Here is a 27420-nt window from a genome sequence, read left to right as displayed (position 1 = left end):
TGATGGGCAGATCACCAGGTAATGTGATGCAAGAGCTATAAAATATCTCAAAGACACAAGCAATATACACAGAGCCTAGTTTTGAAGAAAGACTTGCAGTCTGTAGATTATTTTTTTCAGTATAAATTTTGGAACAGACCCTGGCATCTGCCTTGATTTGGTTTCCAAACCTAGCTGTAGTTTAACAGGCACATTTCCTTAAGCGGTGCAGTGTTCCCTTGTCTCCTCCCGTGCCTCCTTCCCTAGCACATACTCACCATCTTTCATTTCATTACTTGAAATAAATTACAGGTCAAGTTCAACCAGCCTCATAGAATCAGTGAAAGTATTTAAAACATACCATGTTGCACCGTAACCTGCACAGAAACAGTCTGCTGCTCACTAGCACTTTTCACCATAAAACAAGAAAAGGCTCTGCTTTGCGTGACACTGTTCGTGCTGGGGCCGAGCCCCAGAAGGAACGACAGGGACAGCTTCTGCGAGAACCAGCACCGCGCAGCAGAGGCAGGGTGAGCACAAGGCACACACTTGAACCAGCCATCCGTGGGGACGTGCCCCGAGACCTCTCCCAACAGAGGCCTCCAGTGCTCCAGGGGATGATTAATGAGAACTTGGGGCTGGGACTTAGTAATTGTGATGAGTCTTTTATATAAATCACTGGTAAGCTAACAAATATCAAGAAAGTATAAGGAGAAAGAAAACTATGCACATGACTGTAACCCCAACTCTATCTAGCAACTAGCCAGGTAGGTGACCCCTGGGTTTTTATTTCTTCCAGAGCCTCTAAAAATGCTGGTAGCTCTGGCATCTGTGGTGGGGAGCATCTGGGCAGCATATGCAGCCATGGCTGGGCCACAGCAAGAAATTCCTACAGAGATGTCAAGCCTGAACAAAAATTACCCTACTGTTGTGGGGGTTGGATCTTGCTTCAGGGCACAGAAGTGCAGAGAAGCAGCAAGGCGCTGCCTTGCACCGGGGAGAGCACCGGCTAGCTTTAGTGCCCAGTCTCGGCAGTCACGTCAGGCTGGGGTTTGCTGCACACCGCTGAAGGACAAAGCACAACCCGCTTCTCCTCCTGCACGCCTGCTCCGGCGCCCAGGGAGTGAGGAAGAGCCCTGCACCACTCAGTTTATGTTCTAGTAAAGACGACAGGGACAGGTCAGAGCAATTGAAACCACCTTTGGCTTCAGTCGTGCAGGCCACTGAACATCCATTAGCCAGTAAGGGGGTTTGGCCCTTAGTGACCTGGCCTGGATTTAAATTGGTGACCTAGCAATCAAAGGCTGCACACCCCATTAGCCACAAAGACTGTCTCCTGAAGGGATGTTTTGTGCAGCTTTGGTGAGCTCTCATATTCTATACATCCCTCCACACATCTCCAGGAATATTACTGTGATGCAAAGTATGACTGACTAGAGAGATGAAGATATTAAGCATGTGTCTTTGTCAGTTATGGCCATTATCATTAGCAGACTAGATACTATTCCCTATATATTCCTTTTAGAACCGTTTACAGCTGAAACATTTTTAATGGCTCGATGAATATGAATGCAACATTTATAACCATTTACACATATGAGACTTTGGGGCACATCCATCTTTCATTGCAGGCACATAACCTCCCATTACCGCACTGTCACACTGAAAAGTGAGTGGGGAGAAGAGGACCCCACTTTGTAGTGAAAGATGAGGACATTATTTCTGCCTGTTTTGTAAAACACATGTTCAGAAATCTCTCTTATTGTCATCAGACTTCTCTCCCCAGTCACGCACTTATTTAGACTCTTTATACTTTCATTAACAACAGAAAAATGCAGGCTGTTACATCTGTTAGCAGACATAATTTTAGACAAATACAACTTCTTATCAAATAAGCCTGCAATAAATGTTTCATGAACAGAACCCTTCAATAGAACTCCCAACACTAATTTAATGAGAAGTATCAAATGAATTTTTTTTTTTATTCCGATATCTCCCCTGAGACAAATGATACTTTGCAGGCCTATTTTTAACAAATGAATTATTGACTTAAACTGGCACAATTAATCACAATATAATGGGATCAGGGGATGTTAGAGGCTCATTCAGCACGGCAGATGATGAGTACTGACTCTTCCAAGAAATGAGGCTCTTTAATCACTCCCAGATTAACAGCTACATGCCTTCAAATTTCAATCACGGGGAAGTGGCAGTGTGGAATGAGAAGGGCCCACTCCAGCAAGAAGGAAGAAGGCAGGAGGACTTCTTACCCTAAGAGAACCTCCATGCTCTTTGTCTCAGAACCAGGCACCCAACTTCCCTTGGGAAAGGACAGGATCTAAATCATGCTGCATTTCCAAGAGTTCTTCCTTCCAGTCCTTATCAGGTAGAGAATTTGGTTTCATGAGGACAGAGCACGCTCACAACCTGTCAGGCTGTTTAACACCTGCCCTTAAGGGAAAACCTTCAGAACTGGATAGAAAAAGCCTCTTAACTAATCCTCTCCTTATTAGTATAACTGTTCTCTAAAGTTTTTGCACCTTCCTGCAAAAGGTGCTACTATATGGCATGCCATGTGTACTAAAGGCATTGCAGTTTATTTTTCTTCCTTTCTTTGGTCAGCTTCATAAGCTTATAAATACATTACTATGAATTTACAAGGCTTCCCCCATACCTGCAGCTCCAGAGCTGGGTTCTTTACGGCCCCAGTCCTGCATCCAAGAGCATCCACACTCTCATAGTTCATAAACAAAGGATCCGTCCCATCTGCTTAATGGAGGCCTCGGGTTCTGAGCTAACTAGGCACTTAGGACACATTCAGCATAGATTCTAACAGCTCTGGTAATGCTGAGGACCCTTTTACTCTTCAGAGCAGTAACCTGAAAGTTCTTCCTTTCTGTCCCCAAAGGCTACAGCTCGATCTTCACCCAAGCCAAGTGCCCAAACCTTCCTGCCTGCCTTCTGAGGTGCGTTAACCCCCAGACGCGGCATACAGAAGAGCAGCCTCCCCAAGACGCCCCTGCAGCAGCTGTGCAGTGGCTCCCAGGGCTCGTACTACCCAATCCCAAATGGCAGCCCCCAGGTAAGATCCCCTAACACTAGGCAAAGAGCTCTTATAATGGTCTCAGCACCATCCAACTCAGGTCCTTAAGAACAGGCTCGAGTCTTAACCCCCTACAAGGCTTACTACCCCATTGTGGGAAAGAAAAGTGCCAGGTAAACCTACTGAAGCATTTGCAGAAAGGGCCTGTGTGTTCTGTGCACCAGCACCCTGCAAAAGTATTGCAAAAGTCACATTTTTAGGGCCCCAGTGCCACAGGCACTGTGGATTTGTCACCTTGGCTGGACTCTGAACTCTTGCAATTGCACAGATACAGATCACAGCAAGAGCATTCCTCACACCAGGGATTTGATGCAATTGTCTTGCCCTGATTGGGATTGGAAATTCCTTCAGCTCCCCAGACAACATTTGACACAATTAAAGAGTAATTCAGAAGCTTCTGTGACAAATGATAACAAAATAGTAAGTATATAGATTAGTTTTTAAAGCCAGAAACGGCAAAGGAAATAAAACAAAATTAACATCAAGGCAAACAATACATGATGAAACTACACGGAAAGTCAAGTACTATGTCTGCTTTGCTCGTCTCGAGTTTAGGGTTCTGTCTTTCCTCAGCAACAGCTAGTGACATCTCAGACACCTCAGGCAGAGCTTTTTCCTTCAGCCTGCATTGCCTTAGGTGCCTGCAACACCCTGGAATCTCGCAGGGCAAAATTCTCAATTTGACAAGAGACTTGGCAAGTAAATAACAGGTAAATAGATTCCCTGCAGCTGAACTTCCAAACAAAAACCCTATTTTTGTAATTTGCACTTCTGAACAATTTTTCAAATTAGCTCCTTTCTAAGTTGGAGAAAGGCAGTATTTCCAGGGTGGACCATGTGCACCATCTGGCCTTATATCCTGCCTTTGACAGCGACCTACATGAAATGCCTCAGCAAGAGAGTTCAAGAAACTTCATAGCAGGATGTTCAAGAAACAAAAGGAACTCCACAAACATGAGAATCACACAGCCCACATGGCTATCTCTTCCTGACCATGGAAAGTTATAAACAAATGCAAACCCTGAAACATATGTTTTAGCATTCTTTCAACACACATTTGATTACTGTTTAGTGTTACACTCTACATTGTAACACTATTTAGATAAATAAACAATCTCCCTTTGATTCATGTGCTGAAAAACAAACAAACAAGCTTCCTGGCTAAGAGTTGAGGAAGGAAATAATCGGCTGCCTCTGAAATCATTGTCCAGACGTGAATTTCACTGACGCCAATGCCAATATCTGCACTAAGGGATATTGGAAAGAAAGTCCAATTTTTTTCAGGTTGAGGTTCCATGTTGGAGCCGATAGCAGGAAGAAGTGCTGAAGCTGGTTTCCCTCTGTGCAGGAGCCTTTTGCTCCCTCTATACCCAAAGGTATTTGCCAAGAACCTTATGATATTGCATGGTTGCTTCTCAAGAAAATCTAGTAATCTTTGTCTATTTGATGTACATATTAAGACTTTCAAATGAACCAAAACAGGACCTGGTAATACCAGCAGCACAATACATTTAAAATTGTCAATATGGTAAAAATTAATCCTATTCTCTTCCTTCAACTTCAGATTTTACCTGCAAGTGTGTAACAGTTTCCACTACGATTTCATTGCAAGAGAATCATCCAGGTTTTTTTCCTGATACATAAACATCTCCAAATATTTTTGACAGGGAGACGTGGCAGCTTTCTCTCCACTTCAGTCCCGAATCTTGTTGAAGCTGATTAAGAGAGTTCCTCAAAATGAGTTTGCTGTACTTACCACGTGGCTTTAACAGCTGCACGTCCTCAAGCAAGGAGGAAACATTGCAGTTCCCATTACCTCTAAATTCATACAGAAAGGGGAAACAGCTACTTGCAATGGAAAAGCAGCGGGAAAGAAACTGGGAAAGGTGGCAGATGTACTGGGCTGTGCCAGACTTTTTCAACATGTCTCATTGTCTGCGAGGCAGAGCGCAGAAATGGGAAACAGCAAGTGAAACCCGTTTGTGCTTAAACATGCCTAAGCTCTCTCAGCACCAGGGCTGCTCTAAGAAATGGGGGCCAGCTCCTGGGTCTCTAGTGGAGGTCTGGTAGCCAAAAACCATTCTCTTCTTTATTTTAATTTATAGGCCTGTCAGAAAGTTAGAATTGATTGGGAAGAGGTCTTGTTTTACCTATGGTGGGAGGAAATCAAGTGATGTTAGCAGCAGCGCTGGGCACATTATCATCTGCTGGTTCCATTTAACAACTTCTCACAACATATGCAGTTTATATTATGGTATCCTGCACATGTAGTCTTTGGCTGAAAATATCCTCCAGAGCTCTGAATTTATGGTCATGCAAATACTCAGAGAGGCAAGAAACAGGCATGCCAAAGAATGAAAAAGGAAAGCCTTCTTTGTTTCTGCTTCTAGGTCACATTAACTCTAACTCTGCCGTGCTGCAACACAACAAGGGTTGCTGGTGTTTCAACTGCACACCCTCGTCTTTTGCCATGGCAATTCCTCAAAATACCATCATCTCACACAGATTGACTTGGCTTCCATGGGCAGCTGGAGCCAGGCCTCTGAGAAAAGATCTGCTTTCAGACAGGCTGTCGTCTTCTTTCTCTGAAGGCCTGGCATAGCAACAGGTCTCATTCTGCCATTATTCCTACCAGTTCTGCATCCCCTGGGGAGTCTCCCAGGTCCCAGCAGCACCAGCACGGACCCTCGGGGCAGGAAATTAACCGCAGCAGCTGAAACTGCACAAGCACAAAATAAGGAGTTTGCTCCTTATTGTTGCTATCCTTTCTCCTCTATTTTTTTTTCTGACATAAAATTTCAGTGTGACATGAGAAGACGACTGAATAGAGTATGTCTTTGTGCATCCTTTCAGTATAACTACACATTCCAGCCATGATCCAGTAAGCTGCTCTACATCTTACTGTGCAATGCCAGTCCAAGACACTAGCCTCAATCCCAAGATCACTACAGATACACAGTGAGGATCCTGAGCTTATTAGCCCTTCCTGTCCAGTTCATTAGCTTGAGCACAATTATGCTGATTCTGGAGTTCTGGTCTCAACATTACTTTGGTGGTTTTGCATGGCGCTAGCCAGTGGCTGTAATTTTTGTCACAGTAGAACTGCAGGCTTAATGAAAGAAAAACAAAAAGATGTTGTTCAAAGACCTCCATTTCATGTTGGGGCACAACAATATATATACAACCAATGCGGCAATCTGTCACCTGTCAGCTGCTGGCAAAAGCTTTGAGGGAAATTAATTTTCAAGTGCAATTTCAGTTGCCTGTTGATCTTATGTTGTGGAACAGTGGGAATGGATCAGATGGGAAGCAGACCTGTATGTTTCCTTAGTGCGTGCTTTTCACAACTAAGGTGCAGCCCACTAGAAAATAAAAACTTATCTAAGCAATTTTACCTTCTTTGGAACTTTTTCCCATGCTAGGCTGGACTGTCAGTTCATTTAAATGAGTACAGTTCCATGGACTTAGGAAGAGTAATCTCATTTTATACACAAAGGTAACACGACTCTGTTCCGAGGAGTGGCCGCTTGGAACAGGAGGGCTGAAGCAGCAAAAAGTCACCAGGATTACATTACTACGGTTACCATAAAAACGATAGCATTTGTCACTGACAGCCATATCCAGACATTACTTCTCCTTGCAAGTCCAGCGCACCCACCCACTGCCGGTGGCGGCAGCGAAGCCCTCGGCCTGGCTGCCTTCCTTGCTGCACTACAGAACAGAAACAGTAAATACAGTTATTTTCAGCCGCGACTTCTGACTAACCCATGTAATAAATTAGACTGTCCCTTTTGGCCACACGTATGTTAACTACAGTGCAGTTTGGTCACAACTACTGCACAGTTCTACTTTTTTGATGGCTTTAATTACTCCTAATTTATATCAGGCAGAGCTGCACTTAGTATGAAGTACTTAGCACCGTCACTTTAATGTCATGTTTAATACACATTTTTAGAGCTCTGGTCATTAACTACATGATAGATTTGAGTCCTGGATTTACTAGACAGTGCTCCAAGGCCTCACTCGGCTTTTGGAGGATGTTGCAGCAGGCTAATCAGCGTCACCTCACACACAACATACTCTGTATATATGACATCTACCCTATTTCTCCATTTTGATATCACCAGGGAACAGGGGTGCACCTCCAGGTGAGACACAGGTTTATTTTGAAAGAGAAATTCTCAGAATCAGAGGCCTGCAAGCTTTCAGCCAATACAAACCAGTGTGCTAAGAAATGAAAGCACGTTTATGCTTCTTGGGAATCCTTATTGTTGCAACAGTTCAAAAATGAAACCTCGTATTTGTGAGAAAAATATGGTCGAAGTTGTTCCTGCATGGATAAAAATGACCCACATTCCTACTTCCCTCTTAATTTTTTAATAAGCTGATTCATTCACTGCATGATAACACTACATGCTCATATCTTTATCAAAAACATTAATAAAATATTCACATGTATTTGTCTACCAAAAATGCCTTTTATGGAGACGAAAATATTTCTAAGTCTGCTCATTTATGTTTTTCACCAAGCACTATATTAAAAAAACCCACCATAATTCGTTGGTGAAACTTACAGAATTTTGACAGCAGTAACAACTTGTTTTGCAAGAACTGTTTTTGAGGTGAAAAGAGATACTCTTCCAAATTCCCCAATTTATTAAAAAACAAACAAACTACAACCTCCTTCTGTGTGCACTCATTGCTGAGCACTGTGTGTCCTTGATGCCATCTGAGGCATCTGAATGCTGTAGAAACATAAACGAACACACGAAGTGGTGACTGCCAAGTCGTCTACCCATCATCATAAAACGGCCATTTAGGACAAATTCCTTGAAGCTCGTGAATGCAATTCTTTTCCTTTCAAAGGTCTTGTCTACATGGTACACTCAGGAAAGCTGAGACAAACGAAGCCAAAGTATGAAGTTAAAGTGCATACATCAGAGCTCTGTGGTTGGACGAAGCTGCAGCAAACTACAGACCTGTTACTCTGAAACAGAGCAACCACATGGGGGTTTAATAGACTTGAACTTCTGTTTTTAACCTCATACAATTAGTTACCCCTCATGGCTCCCCATACAGACAGGCCCTAAGCATGCTGAGGAGCTGGTGGGTTTCCCCAGTCACTGCCGTCCAACACAGCTGTTCACACACCACTTCGTTCAAGAACCCAGATGCCCCGGACAGTGCCCTGCACGCGCTGGTCTCAGGCCTCACGATGGGCATGGGGGATCCACACACCCCCTTCCTGCTGCTGCAGGACCTCAGCCTGTCCCTCTGGGTTTCAGAGCAGCTCCTGTGACACAGCTACCACAAGTGGATGGGCTGTCCGTGAGACCGGAGTGAGGTGTAACAGCTAATTTTCTGGCCTCTCTGCAAAGTGCATTTGTTCCATCACATTCTTTTCTGATGGTAGTAGTAAGAAGGACAGAGGAAATTTTGCTACAGAAACTGAAATTACTCATGGTGTGTGTTATTCATCTTTTGATTATTTATGAGAACATAATAACAGAACAACTGAGCAAAAAAGCCCCCCTTCTCTACCCATTCTCCACCAAACAAACCCATGTAAGTGGACTGTGCCTACAAGCACAAGTTGTCTTTTACAAACGCAACTGCCACCTAAAAACCTAGGGAGAAATCACACTTTTTTCTGATTGACAGGTGCCACAGTGATCAATAAATGCAAGGAAAACAACCTGAAAACACTGTTCACATTTCTGTTACACAATTTTGGCAAACAAAGAGAAGTCTCCGCTGTCAGTGGTGAGCGACACAGGCATTGTCTCACATTAATCAATACCACCCCACACATTCCCTGCTCTTCCCAGGAACCAGCTGTCCCTCCCGGGGGTGCAGCCGAGAAGAGATCAGTAAAGACTCAAATTCATCTATCTGCAAGCAGGTGTTAAGTGAATTCCTCCAAAAGGACAAGATTCATTCTTTTGCTGGCTTTGAGATGAATTAGCATGAATTCATAATCCATAAATCCTGGTGGCAGCAGAACAGCATCCCTCCTGTTGTTATTTATTTTGAGATTTTCACTGGGGCAATAGCTTTACATTTGACATTTATATAGGTCACAGTGAGCTAATAGCCATCTGCCATCTGGGGACTTTTATAATGAACATTGTAGAAGACTATGAAACAATCTCTGGCATTTCCGATTTGAACATAAGCTGAAATAGGGTTGATCTTTACAATATGCTCTGCTGTCTCTCTTCAGGTTCGCATTAGTCATTTGCCTGGCCTTGCTACACACACACGCGTGCTTGCACATATGGGAAGTGGTGGGCTTCAGCATTTAATGCTATCAGTTAATCATCACACACAAAAAACACCCAATACCTTGCACAGCTATAAAATGCCCCCATTTACCTGAAAATTCTTGATACATTTCAGAAGCATTAATGACTCTCCAGCCGTCCTCCCCTGCAGTGCAGGCACAAGAGACTCAGCTATAGCATTGGCTTAACTACAGCACATAGATGTGAAATCGCTCCTGCAAGATCACATAGCCTTCCCTTAGCACAACCTCATAGCTCTGTTCATTCAAAATACATACCAGGCTGAACAATGACGCATAAGAATGTACAGAGTCTCCAGGAAAACTGCCACAGACATGGGAGCCAAGATGTAGCAGACACCACCACTTCATCTCACCCTTAAACCAGAGCAGCTGCCCCTATCAACCCCGACTATTTATCAGTTACCTGAGGCATCCAGCCAGGTGCACCCATGATTGAAATCAGCTGAGCCACCTCTACAGGGGAAGGCTGGGGCAGGGTGGGTTGTGCCTTCCCCTCAACAAGGAGCAGAGACCTGCAGTGAAAAAAATCCCTGTGAGGGATTTTTAGTGCCCTGAAATATCCACAGTGTCACCTCTTGATCATCTGCACCTGTAATGAAAGAGATGCTATTGCAGCAGCCTCCAAGCTGGCCCGCTGCAGGGAGCCCATCCTGCTCCACTTCTGTCCCAGCTGATGTCTGAGTGCTCATGGGCATGACCCTCAGCCCCCTGCCCTGGGCAGGAGAGTCGCTGCCATCCCCCTCCTACTCCCTGGGACAATGCATAGGGGACCACAGCTATTTCCCGGTGCCTGGGTGCCCCGTGCTGCTATCATCAGCTCTTGCAGATGGGGAATTGATAGAGGAAAAGATTAAATGACTTGCTGAATTGTATAAGTCACCTACAAGAGTTGTGAGTGAACCCAGGTGTTCTGAATTTCAGGTCAACACTTTAACTGCAAGGCCGCCCCTCCTCCCAGTACCTACATGCTGTTTATTTTACGATACAAATGTGTGAAAGGACTGAATGTGCTCAGACAGATGAGAATATCCCATCTCAATTAGTCACTCTCCAAAAAGCCTCCTAAGGGGCCAGGCCTCCTTAATGCTGCATGTTCCTCCTGAGTTCCCCAAGCCTCAGCAGGCCTCAGGGTAATAAATTACATTTGTCTCTGCCTTAGCAGCAGCAGCCTGGCCGAATCCTCCTTTCCATGACTCAACTCATGATGAAATGCCTATTTCCTGGTGCTGAGATCTGTGAAAATTGGTCTTTTCAGCCTCCCTCCTGAGGGACGTGCCTCAGCAAAGCAGCTGGGGGCATCTTTGATCAGATGTGCTTTTCTCCCTTCCCTCTGCCCCCCGATGCAGACGCCGGGTCCTGGGGTGTCACTTATTTGTATTATGTCTTTCAAGGACGACACACAGAGTGTGTTTGAAATCCAATCCCCTCTCGTGGGGCTGTGGAGATGGGAATCGGGGAGATGCCTAAACACTGACCAGGTTTTGACCTGGTCCTACAAGGATTCCGGTTACACAAAATGCTGTGCTGGCCCCCATAAGCCTAAATCTCTTGGGCTGCAACTTTTGCAAAGTCCAGCAGGTGACAGCTTAAATAATTTAATGCTCAGCTGCTGTCTACTAATGCTGACGCAGAGAGCAGGCAATACAGGCTGGAGGGTGGCCTGGGAAGTCCACCTTCCCCACTCCCACCACTGCCCTGGCAGTGGTCCGTTCCCAACAGCATGCTCTGGCTCTCCATCCAGGTGCAGTGGGTAGCCCTGGTTTGGTACAGCAGCCTTTCGTGGACTGAGACTGTAAACATGCCACAGCACGGCTTGAATGGTTTGGGTTGGAAGGGACCTTAAAGATCATCTAGCTCCCAAAGCCTTGCAGCCTCTCCTGGCTCCAGCACCAGACGAGATATGACTTGCCTTTCACTGGTCTCAATCTAACGGAGTTACTTTCCACCGATGCTGTTGCAAACAGCGTCACTTTGCCTATGTCACTGACTCCCTTTCACAGACGTCACTGCAGACTCTGGTCCACATGAGAGCAGTTTCATTACAATGGAAAGCATAGAAAGATAAATGCTGTAACAGCCTTATCTCTACCTCTTCCACCACATGCATGCTCCCTTCCCCACAGCACAAGATATGCAACACTACACAGTCAAGGCTGTGCTGTTAAACAGTGCTCATTCTTCTCAGCACCATTGGTAATACATAACACAGCCCAGCCTGAGGACTGCTTCTGGTATTGTTATTAATGTCCATGTCATAACTGCTTCCGCAGGATTTCCATTACACCCAGGAATCACAGCGTTCAGAAGGTGCCAGGAGCTCAGCCCAGCCTGTTTTCCCTCAGCAGGATGCAAGACCCAGCTCCCTCTCTGAATTACAAGGAGAGCACAGGAGAGAGTGAAGTTTCACATTGTTTCAGTTAAGGGGGGGATCACCAAAGGGTACAGAAGAAAAATGAAAGCGAAGGGGTCATTCCTGTTCCTGGGAATACACTTTTGCACCAGCCACATTCCATACATTTACTTTTGCTTTTCTGCTTAGTGTTGTCCTGTCTTCCTGTCCTGCTTCCTACCTAACCTGCAGCAGCAAGCCCCTCCATGCACTCTCTGTGCCCTGTCCTGCTCGGCTCTCCCTGGCAGCCTCCGAGGACCTGCCTTGCCCCGTCACTGTGCTCAGCACTCCCTTCAAGCACTGACTCTTGCAATCTGATGTCAATCACAGCTGTTATAATGTGCTAACTTTCTAAATCCACACTTGTGCTTACTTAACAATATGCTGCTTTGATCAGTGTAATACAAGCAAAACTAACAAAAACGAGCCCCTCGCCTCCCCTCCCCTCTCCTGAAGCAAGCCTCACCAGGCCTCAGGCTTGTGAAATCGAAGCAATTGCAATCTTTAATTTTATTTCCTTTATTTTGAGGCTGTTAGGTGCTGGTTCTTAGGGACTTTCTGAGCAGGCAATAAGGCTATTGTAAATAAAAAACACATTCAGCTTTAGGGGGGAAAAAAGCACAACCTGATTAATTTAGAAGAAATGTCTTTTCAACCAGTGTTGTGGACAAGGCTGTGTTAAGCCAGGCGACCTGGGAATCAACCTTTCTTGTTAGTCTCATTGCTGTTATGGTTCAGAGATCAGAAGGACATCATTTGTGGGTAGAGCAAATGGACTTTACTGTGGGATTCAAGAGGACAAGGTCTCCCAAGCATTTTCAGGAAATGTAGTTTCAGGAGCACATTCAGAGATAGCTCCTTCCCTACTTGAGAGCCTCACAAAACCAAAATGAGATTTCACTGAAGACTTCACTTGGGTAAATATGTAGTCACTAGCTTGATTTCAATAGAGTGCAACCAAGTATGTACTTCATACCCTGGTAAAGCAGAAGCTGCTGCACTGGGACAGCTCTACAGCTGCCTAGTTCACTGAGGCTGATATGGTTAGGCTAATCTGTGCTGCAGAACAAACAGGCTGCTGTTTGCAGTAGAGCTGCTTTGGACTGCTGCTGCTGTAAATGAACTCAAATATGGCCCAGTGGCTGGATTTACACCAACGTAACTAAAAACATCATCATGCCTTCAGAGCATGGGTCTGGCAAACCTGATCCTGCCAAGCACAGCTCCCTGTCCAGTGTAAACAGGCTTCACTAGACCAGTGTCACTTTCAAACAAGCCACCTAGATGTAATACATAGGAAATGCGTGCTGCATACACAGGGCTTTGTGATACCACACAGGATTTTATGGTAGGGTCAGGGGAAAACTCAGGACCAACCATTTAATCCTATTCAATTTGGGTATGAAATCTGCCAACCCCAGCATCCTGGCTGCACTTTCCTCTTCAAAGCAGCTCCTGCCTACTCTGGTGACTCTGGGTAGCCGAACCTTATCTTTATTTTCATCTGTCTGTCATTCTTGATTTTTACCTCTTTGGATATGTGCACCCTCCTCCTACCCCCACAGATCCTATGACCTCAAGACCCTTTACCATTCAGTGCCAAAATCACGTCAGAGTTGAGCTTCAGCTCCTCAGAAAGGAGTTACTGGGACCTTTCCCAGGTCAGGGTTCACATTAAGTTAAAGAGTCAGGGAGATAAAAGCCAGAGCAGGCTCTTGTGGAACAGTTCATGGACGGCTGCAGTACCGCAATGCAAGTGTTTTGACTTAAAGTGTGCTGAAACCAGCAGCAAGTGCTTTGTATGCACCAGAATGCCTTATGTGGTTTTATTTTTATTCATTATTTTTAGCCTGGTTAAAGACAGGGAGTGAAATGGCTGTATTAGGACTGAGACTACATGCTCAGTGATGAGACTTCATATTACCTTAAGGCGTGCTTTTTAAGACTGAAAAGACTAATCACAGTAAAAAGTTCTAGAACCAGATTTAGGGTGAAGAGTACACTTACCCCAGTACAGGAATTGATTGCTTTTAAGTGGCTAGCTCTGTTCTGGTAATAGCTATTATTACATTACTATTAAGCTGGGAAGAAGCTCTTCCACAGTCCAGGGCTCCACTGTGCTAACATCTCAACGTGGAGTAAGAAAAGGCTGTTATCCCAAAGGGCTGGCAATCCACATGTGGTTCTGAAACTTGCTGTTAGCCATGGCCTTAAAAAAATGCCTCTGGCACAACCCGTTTCAAAGTCTTTTTCTTGCTTAAAATTTCCAAGTATAACATGATTTCATTAAGCAGATGCTAGACAGATAATGTGACATCTTCATGAAAGGGGTGTTTCCCAAGTGCTTAGGAGTTTGCTGCATGACTCTGATGTCAATACAAGAACTTTGGCAGACATCAGAGGACTATAAATCAAACCCTTTTCTTTCCATAAGCCATGCTTCTGTTGTAACTAATATCCTCCTCAGTCATTCTGTGATAGGTACAGGCGGCCTTGCAACACCTTGAGGGAAGCTTTGTGGGCCTGAAACACACCATCGCAGGGCCCTGAGTGAGAGTCCTCCTGGACCAGGACCTCATTACTCCAAGTGCTGAACAAGCGCTGGCAAACCAAATTGCCCCAGAGTGCTGAGCAGAAAGTGCAACAGACCAGTGCAGTTGCACGCAGTTCAAAATGTTAATTTATTTTCCCAGTATGTGAGTTAGTTTTATGATATCAGCATTTTGTAGCTGAAAAGCTATGGGTTTCTTTCCAGTACAGGGAAGGTCAGCATTCTGTGAAGTGAATGTGGGTTCCTCATGTTGGTGTGCCAAGCCAGGGCCCCAGATAGCCAAAGGCAGGTGCTCAGCTTTCAGCAAAGACCTGGCCACTTTCCAGTGCTTCCAGGTGGCCAACCCCAAAAGTGAAGGCATCTCGAGACAAATCACTTTGAAATTCTTTCACTAGGGCTGGCAAATCCCCTCTAAATCTGCCTTTGCCTCAGTCGTTGTGTACACGTGGGGAATTTGCAGAACCAGTCAATGCACCCCAGTCGGAGAGAGGACGCGGGCCCCACATTGCCACGAGTGCTATTGTACGTCTCCTGGCAGTTGCTGCATTACTATGACAGCTGCAAACCCCGATGAGTGAATAACCTAATCGAGCCATTAAAAGAAACAGAAGCCCTCTGCCCTGTTTGATTTCTCTCTATAATGATGTAAAGTGCACTTTAATGGAGTCAAAGTGGTCCTGGGCCATTCTTGTTAAGGCCATTTGATGCAGTGCTATTGAGTCCCACTGCTAGCGTTCATTACCTCCCTTCAGCTCTCTCCCCTGCTGCATTGTAGTTCAGACTTCCCAGCACAGTTTCGCTGCTGCTACAGCCCCTTGCCTGCATTTTGTCTACATAAATTAGACCTTGTGCAGCATATTGGCCTGTCAGGGGACTAGGAAGAAACTGTATATTGTTTCTGGCATTCCCGGGCCCTTCTGCCCCTGACATCTGCTGTGTTTGTGACAGGGAATACATTCCTGACTCATTATCCGGGCAAGCGGAATCCCTCCCTGACAGCACCATTAATCAGAATCAAGCAGTCCGGCAAATAAAAAAAAAAAAAGAAAAAAAAATAAAAAAGAAAAAAAAAGGGAGAGAGAAGAATAAGAAAAAGAAAGCAAGCAAAGAAAAGAGACAGTTTCTAACTTTCACTTTTGTGTCATTCCAGTGTCTGGACAAGTAGCAATCTATCTTTCTGAGTGACAGCTCTGATGGATGGCATTATTTATGCTTTTGTGTATTAAAAGACAGTTCTGGCACTGGCTTGTCACTCAGCAGAGATTTGAAAAAAGTTGAAATTTAATTTGAAGGAAAAGAGGGCAAAGATCATAGGATTCCGGCTAGGGAGTGTTGCCTGGGAGGGACAAAGATTACAGTGGGAGGGAGTTAACTGGAAGAGGTGTAGAAATGATGCATAAATAAGTAATTGCCCTCCCAGGTGTAGAGATTTCTATTTTTCACTGTGTATCTGTATTAGTATCTTCCTGGGCTGGAGAGGTCTGTTTGTTGACAGAAATAGGTTTGATGTTCCTTGGAGGGATACATCATTTTAGGGTGAGATGGGCATATGCTTAATTTTCTGTATATAATTTCTCTCTGTGTTTGTTTATACAAACATTATTATATATGCACATATATATCTGACTAAATATGTGTACATAACGGTGTCTTTACGTGCACATGTGTATTTACACAAATTAGTTGTAAATACAGGCTTTTTGTTCTAGTGCACACGTCTTCAAGATACAAAACATATATAAAGACCTACACACACATGAAGACGGTCACATGGATGCATTCCAAGATGAACAAACAATACATCCATATTTTTAATTTCTTCCTTTAAAAAAATCTGCAAGCAAATTAAGTACAAACAAAGGACAGTATTCTTCAAATCTAAAGTATGTTTACTTGACTAATGTTTCGGGGAAAAAGTGGCATTTCACTTCATCTGGAAAGTGTAGTTCCGACTGTTAGCCTAGTTCTGTGTCTTTTGCTCTCTATTTATCCACACACAGCTAGTTGACTGTTGAACACAGAAACCCTGCTATGAAGATTTAGGTGCCCACACTTCCATTTGTACCATCTCCTGCCTGTAGAAAAGGCTGGTAATTGCATGTGAAGTGCCAGGCTGAGGAGCTGCCTCACACTGACCCATTTTTAAAGTCAGAATTGCAAGGAGCATAAATCCGTATTTTCAACCAAACTGTGCTGACTTACGTACTGGCAACTGAACCCATAGGTATTTATACAGCCTATATCACATTGTACATAAATACTAGAACATGGTCAAGTATCTTTGTGTGGGGATATGATACATAGTGGTAGAAGAGGAAGTAAGCAGGCCACATTCACTTCAAGAGCAAACACGTACATCTTTCTGAAAATTGTTGATTATGCGTATTTATGCCAGCAGTGAATTTGCCTCTCCACATACTTATGTTTCTGCAGCCCTGCTGACAGGAAAAGCCTCTCAGGACCTGCTGTTCCATGTTCAGAGTGAACAGCAAAGACTTACCTGATCTGAAGACCGCAGTTAAATTATTAAAGGGCATGATATGAACAAGGCATCTCAAATTTAGGTGTCAACATAAATTAAAACCAGGAATTTTACCTGGAACAACTGAATTTATTCAGGAAGTTTGGATCATAGATGGATGCACATCTCTTTCTTCATCCCCTTCTGGTGTATCCCGGGACTGGATGGGGGGGAACCTCCTGCACTCTGTTGTGCTGCCTTCAGTGAAGCACAGAGATGCGCAGAGGTGCTAGTGCCATTCACACACATGCATCCGCACAGGTACAGAACTGAAGAGAGCGACACGGTCATGGGTGGAGGAAGGCTACCAGCCTTCGCCCGCAGAAACCTCCCCTTGCTGCACACGGCTGTCCAGAGGGCTGTGGCTGCCTGTGTAATGCCACGCACAGGTCTGTGACTGCACAGTGGCCTGGGTCGATGGGTCAGACACACAGAAACGACAGCACATAGCTCCCCACAACACAACACAAGATATTTCACTCTTATGGTATTTCTAACACTGAACAACACATGGTTTTGACCTGAGAAAACATGAAATAACAACCAACGTAGTTCCTATTATTTATAACTTTTGCTTGCACATGACCCATCTCTTGGCTATTTCGACAAACATCTGTTTTGGAACCCATTAGCCAACACACAGCATTTGCTTCTAATTAATACAAATTTGTTTCATTCCCAAGTCTCAGCAGGTTTCACTTCCCCTCTACTAGACTATTGGCACCAGCAGCAGTCACCCTACCACACCTAGCAAATCCTGACAACAGCCACTCGAGACTATAAATCCAGGGCAAAATCCCAAGCACTTCAAAAACTGCCAGAGTTCTCGGCTACATCCAGGAATGGTGTTGACTTGCAGGCCCAGCTGGGTTGCTGCTATCATCCTCTTGGACTCCTTCTTCCTTCCTGAGGATAGTGTATCTCTTCTTCCTATCCACAGGGATTTTTCAGCTCAGCCTCACTACAACACTCAGAAGTAACACCGCATTTCCAATATATTTCCAATATATTTCCAATCCACCAATACAGGTGGACGGACAGGGAAGTGCTGTGACTTGAGCGTTTGAAAACCCACCAGCCCAGGACCACACCGCTGGTGATCAAGATGCAGGTCACGAGGTGGCCTCGGACTGTGAACTGACTTAATCTGGAAAAGTTCCCCGAAGGGATGACATCACAGCAATCCCAGGCAATGAGCTGTCCCTTCAGGGTGTGACGTTGTGGAATAAACCTATTCTTTCAAGATCCAGAGCTTAAATTTCAAAGTGAGATGTGTGCGCAATTCCCTCGGGCTCTTTTGAAACCCCAGCCGGTGTTTTGAGAAGGAACTGGTCATTTTTCTACTCCCAGTCTCCGTATGGTACAGACTATGGACTGGCTTCTTTAAAATGTTGATATCATTAAATTGAAATTGGCTGGGATGTACAGCAGGCTGCATGCAGTTAGTGGAGAAATATGTGGAGGGGTCTCTCTTCACTGGCTTTCAGAGGCGTAAGTGGGGCCGGTCAGAAACTGCTCCAGAAGGAAACACAATAATAATCACTCATAATAGCTAGGCACAGAAGAAAAGGAGAATCTATCTTACTTGTCAGTCCTACTGTATCTATCTTCTTGGAACTGTACTCTGAAATAAAGACATCCAAGATTGTACCTCAGCTGGGGCAAATGGTGTAAATTTTCGTAGCTCCAGTGAAGACAATTTATACCTGCTAAAGACCTGCCCCTTGATCTCCAAAGCCAAAGGAACATAAGCTCTTGTGTTTTAAGCGTGGTAGTGGGAATGTTTAATTCTATTCTGTCGTCTGTCAGAACAGCAGGCAGAGGGAAGGAATGTATTGGTGTCATATGGAAACCATGGTTTGATGACGGACAAAATTAAATCCTTGCATTTGGACATAAACCATGCTAACACAAAATATGCAGCAAGTCAGGCTTGGTTTTCAATACTGAAAACACAAGGCCCCACTTGGCAGGCTGAGGAAAGGATATTAGTCAGATTTAGACATGGTTTTCTTTGTTTTATTGAAGGATAAATAATTATGTGCTGAGATACTCCAGACTCATGTTAACACAGTTGTGTGTGAACCACAGCAGAGGATGCTGTGAGAATAGGAAGGACCGAAGGTCCTTTAACCTACAAAGTATCTGGAAATCCTAGAAAAGTTTTGGGGTTTACTTCTGGAAAACTGAAACTGAAAAATCCCAGTTTCCTCAAAATATACCTGACACACTAATCTCTGTAAATTAAACTTTCCAAGCATTTGCTTTCTTGACATTCTTAGGTTAACGATTCAGTGTATACCATGTGCCCCTACAGCATCTGCTCAGCCCGCAGCTCCCGCTCCTCCGAGCTCGGCGTGCCCAGGGGTTGCCACGCTCCCAGCACAGGGGCAGCTCTTCTTTCCCTTCAATGCTTTTACCACTGAGATCCAGAGAACACCTCACGGACCCCTAAGAGAAAAATTAGTAAGCAGAGGTTGTACTCCTCTCAGGCAAGTGGCAGTGGCTGGTTCTGGGTCACACAAACAGATTTTGGGGAAGTTCCATTAGGACTTGGGAGCATTTCTGATTTGATTGAAACAAATGCCTGTGCAGAACAACAGATAAAAATAATTTAACTTGTAACAACCATTATCTTTCTAAGTGCAAGAATTCTGACATGGATTTATTGAATATACCCGAATCTGCTTAATAGATCAAAGGGACAGCTAATGAATGTCCTGCCTTGCGTTCACTGTTTGTTCCACAATCGCCCAAGGGGCGCTGCTATTTTCTGTTATAAAAGAAACCCCAATGTAAAATTTGCCTGCAATAGTGGATCAAAGCTATTACAGCCCTGTCCCGTTGCCATACTCCTGTTTTTGTTTATACTGTAACATCCTGAAGGCAGAGACCCTGTTTTTGTTCTGGTTTCGTATCGTGCCTTGCTCAGTGGAGACCTGACCTGGCCTCTAGTCGCTACCTGCGCTGCCTGAGCTAATAACCGTAATAGTTAGCAGAGCAGTTTAAAACAGGTGCTGTGATTATTCCCAGAGGCGCTGGGCAGAGTCAAAGTAATTAGCTGCCCTCGCAGACACAACTGGTCTGGTGCAGCCAGCCACCACAGGGCCGGTGTACCAACGCGACAGATGGTCTTGGCTGAGACACCAGGAGATGAACAGGCTTCACACAGCTGTGGGGCCACCCCTGGGTGGTGGCACAGGTCTTACGCCGGTCCACCTGAATGGCTCTACCTTCACGGACCCGGTGCTGTAGTGTATGAACCGCCCCTGTCTTCCTTTCCGAGTACCCCCACCCCAGCTGCCATTTCCCAAAGTGATTTATGATCTTTTGCACAGCAAAATGTGCATTTCTGTTGTCTCGCCAGCACTAATGAAGCATGCAGAGACCTGACAGTACTAACTAGTCTTAGTCATTCATGTTGCTCTTTCCTGGTCAGCCTCTTCTGCTGCCAAAAAAACTTTAAAAGAGAAAAGTGGAAGGTGAAAGCCACAATTCACTAAGTTCTGGAACCACCTTTCTCTAGAAAAAAAGCTGCTCCAGTGCCTGCCCTCTAGAACTGAGTTCTTGTTTGCACCACCCCCAGATTATGTGGATGCTGCTTTCTTGCACTGTCCTGTTGCACTCACAAGTGTAAAATGGAACTTGTAAATCACTTTTTTGAAAAGTTTAGGGACAGAAATGTCAGCACAGCAGAGTGAGTTTACATAGAGATGAAATCAAGCTGAGTAGCGCAGATACAGCATGGAGCTGGATTTCACATTTCACCGATGCTCTTGGTCCAGAGGTTTGCTCATTAACAAGGCTATGATTCTGTTATTGAAACTCATGGTAAGTGGTTCCTTAGGCAAAGATCCAGCAAAGCACTTAGGCAAATTCATAAATTTATGTCCCATTGACTTCTGTGCAACTATTTATATGCCCAAAGTCATGCATGTCTTAAATGCATTTCCAGATCAGGCCTTGTACTCAACAAATAGTTCTTTCTGCAGCATCGTAAACCCCAAGCTTTCAAAATTCAGGAGTTTAAGCTCTCATTTCCCCTAAGCTACCATAACTGCAATGCAGAATGCAACTTCAGAAAATGCTTTTTTAAAAAAAGTCTTAGTTTTGAACTTCTAGTTCTAATAATTCTGCATAGCAGCCTAGCTTTAACAAAGTAAAAGAAACAAAACAGAATGAAAGCTATGGCTGTCATCTACACTCATGTCCCTGGCAGATGAGACTTTTAGAAAAAATACTCAGCACTCTAAAAACTTACAATAAAATCCCCAAAGAAAGAAGATTGTTTTTCACATTTGAAAAGACTGACCCCTTGGTAGCAGTCTCGGGCTCAGTATAACCAGCTGGGTGCAACCTGAGCCATCTTTGGGGGCTGTAACAACTGTGAGACTCAGTAGATTTTGTAGAGTTGTGCTGTTTCTTGTTTTGTTCTATTTTACATACATTGTCTAAAGTCTCTGTTTAAAGGTCACCTCCTGAATGAGTATTTAAATGTCTTCACCAATAACAAACAGGGAATCAAACTGCCTTTTGGTAAGGAATCCCAATCTGTGTTTTGCAGCAGGTACTTTTCTTATATCCTTTTGGCCAGCAAGTCAAAACTGACCCCCACATCTGATTAAGACAGATGAGTAGTTTGGAACACCCTTGGATTAATCGACCCTTTTTCAGAAGGGCTGATTTCATTTCTTATAGACTTCAGGCACCTGAGAGTATAAGAACATCTTGCATTCACCCATCTGTGATTCATGTTTCGCTCTTTTCTTTCCCAATTGCAGCACAACACATTCTTTAACCAATCACATGTTTTAAATCCCAAAATGACATTCTGCAGAAATGATTTAGAGTCAGTCAGCTCAACCTGCTCTTAATATAAGTGGTAATTTCATCAAACTAAAAGCAATGGTGATTTATTTTTAATTATAATCACTATTTCAATGCAGGAAACTGAGGGTTTGCATTTCCTGCTGAGTTTGTCCTGGCCCTATGCAAGACCTACTTACAAGCGGTAAGCTCCACATGATAGTCATTTACTCTGGTTGCACTCAAGCCTGACCTTGAATGTTCCAGGGATGGGGCATCTACCACCTCTCTGGGCAACTTGTGCCAGTGTCTCACCAAACTTTTCTCCTACTTTTTCCCATGTGGCTTTTCCGAGCCTGAACTGCCAGGGGCTGCAATAGATGAACATGCAATTACACTCTCAGGGAAACCTGCCTTCATGAAAATCTCTGGGCTCCTTGCTGCTCTCTTCCAAATAAAGCCTTTGAGAACCAGATTAACTTTGTTTGCTGGAGAACTTCAGCTGCAGGAAACTCCAGTTTGTTGCATTGGCTCCGTTTCCCTTTGACAAACCTCTTCATCCCCTAAGGCCGACAACCCACATTACACTCCACTGCTCTCAAAGGGGTCGCTTTGTAAATGGAAACCACCGAGTGTCATAAGGTGAAATACGTGATCACCAAGCCACTGATTCCCTGAATGCACTACTGTAGAGATGGCCTATTTCTGAATTAGGAAGAAAAAAATTGCAAAGCTTAGTATTGCAGATTAGCCTTTTGCCTATGAAGTTGTAGGGGTGAGCGTGGATATACTAGTGGAGGTTGCCAGAAGGTACCAGTCCAGATCCTGCTGTAGTTTTAATGTTCTGGGTGAAGGCCTGTCTGTTCCCAGGTCACCCCTTACCATCTTCCATGACCACATTTTTCATTTTACTGGACGAATTGTAAAATATCTGGTGTAAATCTGAGCAAGGAAATTAGGCCCATAAGGCTGAGAGTTAAGCACTCAAATGATGGATTTCATAAAGCAGAGAAAGAGCTTAAATGCACACTGACGTATGAAACTGAACATACCCATAGGCCATTGAGTATGTTCCCCAAATCTGAAAGGATGCACAAGCAAGCCTTATTTTCGTTATCCCTGTCTAGCAGCACCCAGCCAATACACTTTATAGACTATAGATACAAGGTATTATAAAGATCGTGCAGCCCAGGGAAGTACAGAAGTGATTTAAAATGTTCTAATCTCATTAATCTGTTTCTTCTCCCTAAAGATGTTCAAAGCCCTGGCCAGATCCTTAGCTGGCAAGTGAAGTAGAAAAGCACTTAAATAAGACCTTAAATTTAAGCTCATGCTTAAATTCTATTTACCACAAAGTTAATTTCAAGATAAATTCATGCTAAAACAGTATTTCTAAGAAAAAAAAGAAACCCTCACTTGAGCCACAGCCTTTGCAATATCAACAGAGCTAATCTGTAGTAGATGAGGCTTTTCTGCTTCAGGACTCTTTTCCCACTCTTCTGAGCCTCTTTGATCTAGCAAAGGGAACAGAAATTGTGGTTTTGGTGACTAGTCTTAGCAAAGAAATCCTACTTTGATTTTGCATATTCAACTAACTGCTGGAAAAATCACAGTGAACCAGTTTGTCACCAAGCTGTAATGCAAACAAGCAAAAAAAAATAATTTGCTATAATCGTTAATTGAGATGTGGTGCACTTGTTTACAGCCCCAAAAGTCAGACCCATTGATCCCCCCCGCCCCCCTGCATTTACTCAGGAATTGCAGGTACTGCACTGCTTTGGGGTATTATGAGGATTAATACATTCAAGTTTGCTTACATCTCTGAAAATCACAGTGTAAATCTGTACGATGTTAGCACCTGTAGACACCACAATTATATTTTTACTAAGTTATTATCACAGGATCCTAAGTCTGATAGCCAGTACCTAAATATTTATCTTAATGAGAAGACACCTGACTGCCAGCTGTCATTCTCCAATGGAATGGGCAGGTTTCCAGAGACCCCAATTCTTTTTCCCAACTTTACTGCTAATGAGTATTTTTGTAGTCTGGGGGAAGCCAGGAACTGCTGTGTATGACCTAGGTCACTAGGTAGGTACTCATTTTGTGGCAGCTGGACAATCTTTTACTGTGCACTTGGCCACTCCTAACTTAGTCACGGCACGATCCTACTTCAGCGTCTCGAAGCCCCATACACATAAGAAACCAGTAATGTTTGCAATGGTAAGTAACACTCAGCCGCAGTGGTAATTGGAGGTACTATGTGCATGCCAAACACTGCATTATTATTATTATTGCTATTGACAGTATAAATGGCAGCACCATAATGGGACAACAGCATCAGGTCTCAGGGAGGCAGAGGGTAAGGAGACATTAATATGTGCAGTCAACTTACATCTTGCACTACGAAAGTGTGCTGGTATGAGTGGTTCTGACACCTAGAACATAAACCAGATGGCCCCTTTCTTACGCCATATCATGCAAAAAGAGATTTGAATTAATTCATGTAGAAATCATGACAATTCTGTTACTGTTGGAACTCAGTACAGCGGACAGGGTGGCAGTAGATTATGCTGAATTTTTAACTTATAAAATACCAGTGACAGATGTCACTGCCTGTACTCCTTTGTTGCTTCCCATCCTTTCTCCATCCCCTAGTGCCCTTGTATCCCTTTCCCCAGAGCAGTAACTCTGGGCTATACTGCTTAAAAACCTATTTATATGAATTTCGTGCAGAACTTTCTCAAAGTCTGTGTGTAAAGAGAAATCCATCAAACGCACAAGCATGTGCCTGAAACATAAAGATGCTGGGGTAAAGGAGATTTCATTTTTCAGTGAACTCCACTTACAGCCCTTTTTGACATTCCATCCGAAATTAATAACATTTTACTGGCCATGGGGATCGATGAACTATGGAAGCAACAGTGCCTTCCACAAAGAGTTTGCATCCTGAGTAGCTGAGACTCAGTGGGAGACAGGAATATTACCATCCGCACTACATGGGGGCTGAAGCACAGAAGTAAAGGCGTTCTGCCCAGCGTTAACTCTGCCCAGATTCCCCGAGTACTGCTGTCATGCCTCTGCCCATGAGACATTCCTTGCTCCGGCTCCAGGGGTGCGTTGGCATGGGCGCCCGTCCAGCAAGGTGCCAGGGTCCCCCCGCGCGCAGGAGCTGTGTCCTGCCAGGGCATGGCTGGCGCAGCCACCGAGGCTCTGAGCACACCATCCCCAGGGCCGCCACACTTCTCTGCTGCCGTAATGAGATCCTGGGCTGCTCCCTGATCTCTGCACTTCACACATGCCTCCTCACTTCCATTTTTCAACGCCTTCTCCACACAGCATGTCTCCTGCTGACACACCCCTGTCAGCTCCTCCATTGTGTGGCCAGCAGCGTCTTTCAGCACATGAGCCTCAGCCAATATGGCTTAAACACATCGATTCGGGGCGGGGGGGGCAGCGGGAGGGAAGCCTCCACTGTGCGTGCGGGGGGTGTGTGGGGTGTGATGTGTGTGTGCAGGGGGGTGTTTGTGGCGGGGGGGTCCTCCCTGCCACACAAAAGCACAAGTGGTTTTGTTCGCGCTGGCAGAGGCCGGCTGTGTTGAAGCTCCCTTTCATCAGTGGGTATTAGGCCCAAATCGCTGCCTCTTTGAATATGTACACAGCGCTTTCCATCTCCTGTCACCGGGATGACAGATCTGCCAGGCTCCTCCGGGGCCTGGCACCTGGGGCGCGCAGCAAAGCCGGCTTTTCAGCTAAGAGCACACACAGCTTTTTTTCCCTTTTTTTTTTTTTTCCCTCCTTTTTTTTTTTCTTTTTTTTTTCCATTGGGGAACTTTCTCCTCCGCCTTCCTCTCCTTTCCCCCCACCCCCGAACCTGAATGAACACTTCTTTCAGTAATAGGTTTTTTCCACCTGGTTGACTTGATGAAAGGTTTATGAGTTGACATTATGTGTGAGAAGAACAAAGCAAGCGCGGGGATGTGTGCGTGCGCGGGGGTGGGGAGCGGGCTCGACAGAGCTGCTGAAAACTTTATTACAAACTAAGAGACGTTGGGAGCAATAAATCAGTTGGATGCTCCTACAAACCAGCAGAAAGCTGCCACTGCAGAACAGAACGAGAGAGTACGCAAGGCTGTGCTGGGCACCAGCACTGGGCTGCTGGAAGGAGGGAGGAGGCAGAGGGGAAGGAGGACGGGCAGGGGAAGAAGCCTGCTGTGCGCCCATCTCTGGCAGGTCCCACTTCCCTGGGCCAGACAGAGACCTCCAGAGTCCCTACCTCAAAATCACAGTTATAGAAACAACAGCACCAAAGGACGCTTCCAGAGGCATGAATTGATGCTTACAGCCAGCTCAGGGTGCAAATCAGAGGGCTTTAGGAAAAAGCTGCCTTCAGACAGATGCCCTGTATCCGCTCTCCTGCACTCCGGAGATCTGCGCCTGGTCTACCCAGGCAGTTTGTGTTTGCTCAGATTCTGCCTCTCCCAAGGTGAAAGTCGGCAGCTACTATTTACCAACATACAGATGAACAACAACAGCTTGCTGTGAGTGTTTAAAAAATACCATACCTAAAACAAACAAACAAAAGAATTTCAGCTGTTGTTTGTTAGGAAACCAGAGTTAACAGGCTTACAGTTATGAAAGGCACCTTTAGAAAACACAAGTTAAATGATTTTTACTTTGCATTACAGAGAGGGGTAGAAAGGACCTGAGCTGCTACCAGCTGAGCCTGCAAAACAACCAGGAGGTGTATTGTCACATCAGCTTAAAGGCAAGGCTCGGTAGCTGAGACACGACACGGCACGACACTAACATGGCACATTGCTTCCAAAACAGACTGGCTTCCCTCAGTTGCCCCCCACTGCTTGGTACAGATGTGTTCAGCGGGTTGGAGGTTGCAGCAAGGGAAATGACAGCACGTTTCCTACAACGTCACGTCAGCGAGAACCACACAGCATTCCCCTGATTTTATGCTATAACGGAAATACTTTCGTTCATCTAGTTTTTTGAAGGCGTTAGCCTTAGTTCTGCTCTAATTTAGACCTGTGTTAATTAGAACTGTCTCTGCTGAGGTGAGTAGTTTCTTAGGAGGAGCAGGTAGCAGCTTTCCCTGACTAAGCTGAATAAATTGCTCAGAGTATCGCTGTAATGTGACAAGCAGACCAGGTCCCACCGCATGAAAGCCTCTGAACCATACAACTACTGTAGGTCACGCAATCCAACTGCATGCTGCCATTGCTATTTCTCCTTAGCAATCCCATGCCGTACACAAAGGCAAACATGGTTCTATTTTAAACTCTAATCCAAGGCTACTGCATGCCTTTTGGAGTGCGGATGTCCTGGAAATGTCACTGCAGAGCAGTGTGCTCAAGAGATTAGAGCCGTTCCATTTTGCAAATGACAGAGTACAGTCACAGATGTTACTCTAGCCATGGGGTCAGGCACAGTTGCTCAGGCTTAACTTGTTGAATTGCATTAATAAAAAGGAGAAGGGGCAAATGCTGAAAGATCCTGTGCAGCTGTAACTTTGCTCAGGTTAGTATTTCTAAGGTTTCTATCCCAGACAGATACATTTCCTTTCCCCCATAACAAGCAGTAGCCATTACAAGCTTTAGAGTGATGAATTTAATGCCTGAATCTTCAGGCAAAAAGTACGCTTAGTATTTCCAGTCTTGTCGTGATGGACCAGCTGAAGAGTTAACAGCCCTTCTGCAAAAACTCTGCAACGAAAGTCACGGTCACGAGGCTCAGAGAAGAATCAAGCAAC

The 27420-nt window shown here is 44.7% G+C and overlaps 1 long non-coding RNA gene across 1 annotated transcript in view; it reads right to left on the bottom strand.

Annotated features, from left to right (window-relative positions):
- LOC130160496 (uncharacterized) overlaps window positions 1-27420 on the bottom strand; it is a 142779-nt gene that overhangs the window by 103415 nt on the left and 11944 nt on the right. The window contains exon 2 of the long non-coding RNA XR_008826009.1: window positions 16926-17119. This is a non-coding gene — a long non-coding RNA (uncharacterized LOC130160496). The remainder of the gene's footprint in view (window positions 1-16925; window positions 17120-27420) is intronic.

Source organism: Falco biarmicus, chromosome 18, assembly GCF_023638135.1.
Source record: "Falco biarmicus isolate bFalBia1 chromosome 18, bFalBia1.pri, whole genome shotgun sequence".
Classification (NCBI taxonomy): domain Eukaryota; kingdom Metazoa; phylum Chordata; class Aves; order Falconiformes; family Falconidae; genus Falco; species Falco biarmicus.
This window is presented reverse-complemented; position numbering and strand designations above follow the sequence as displayed.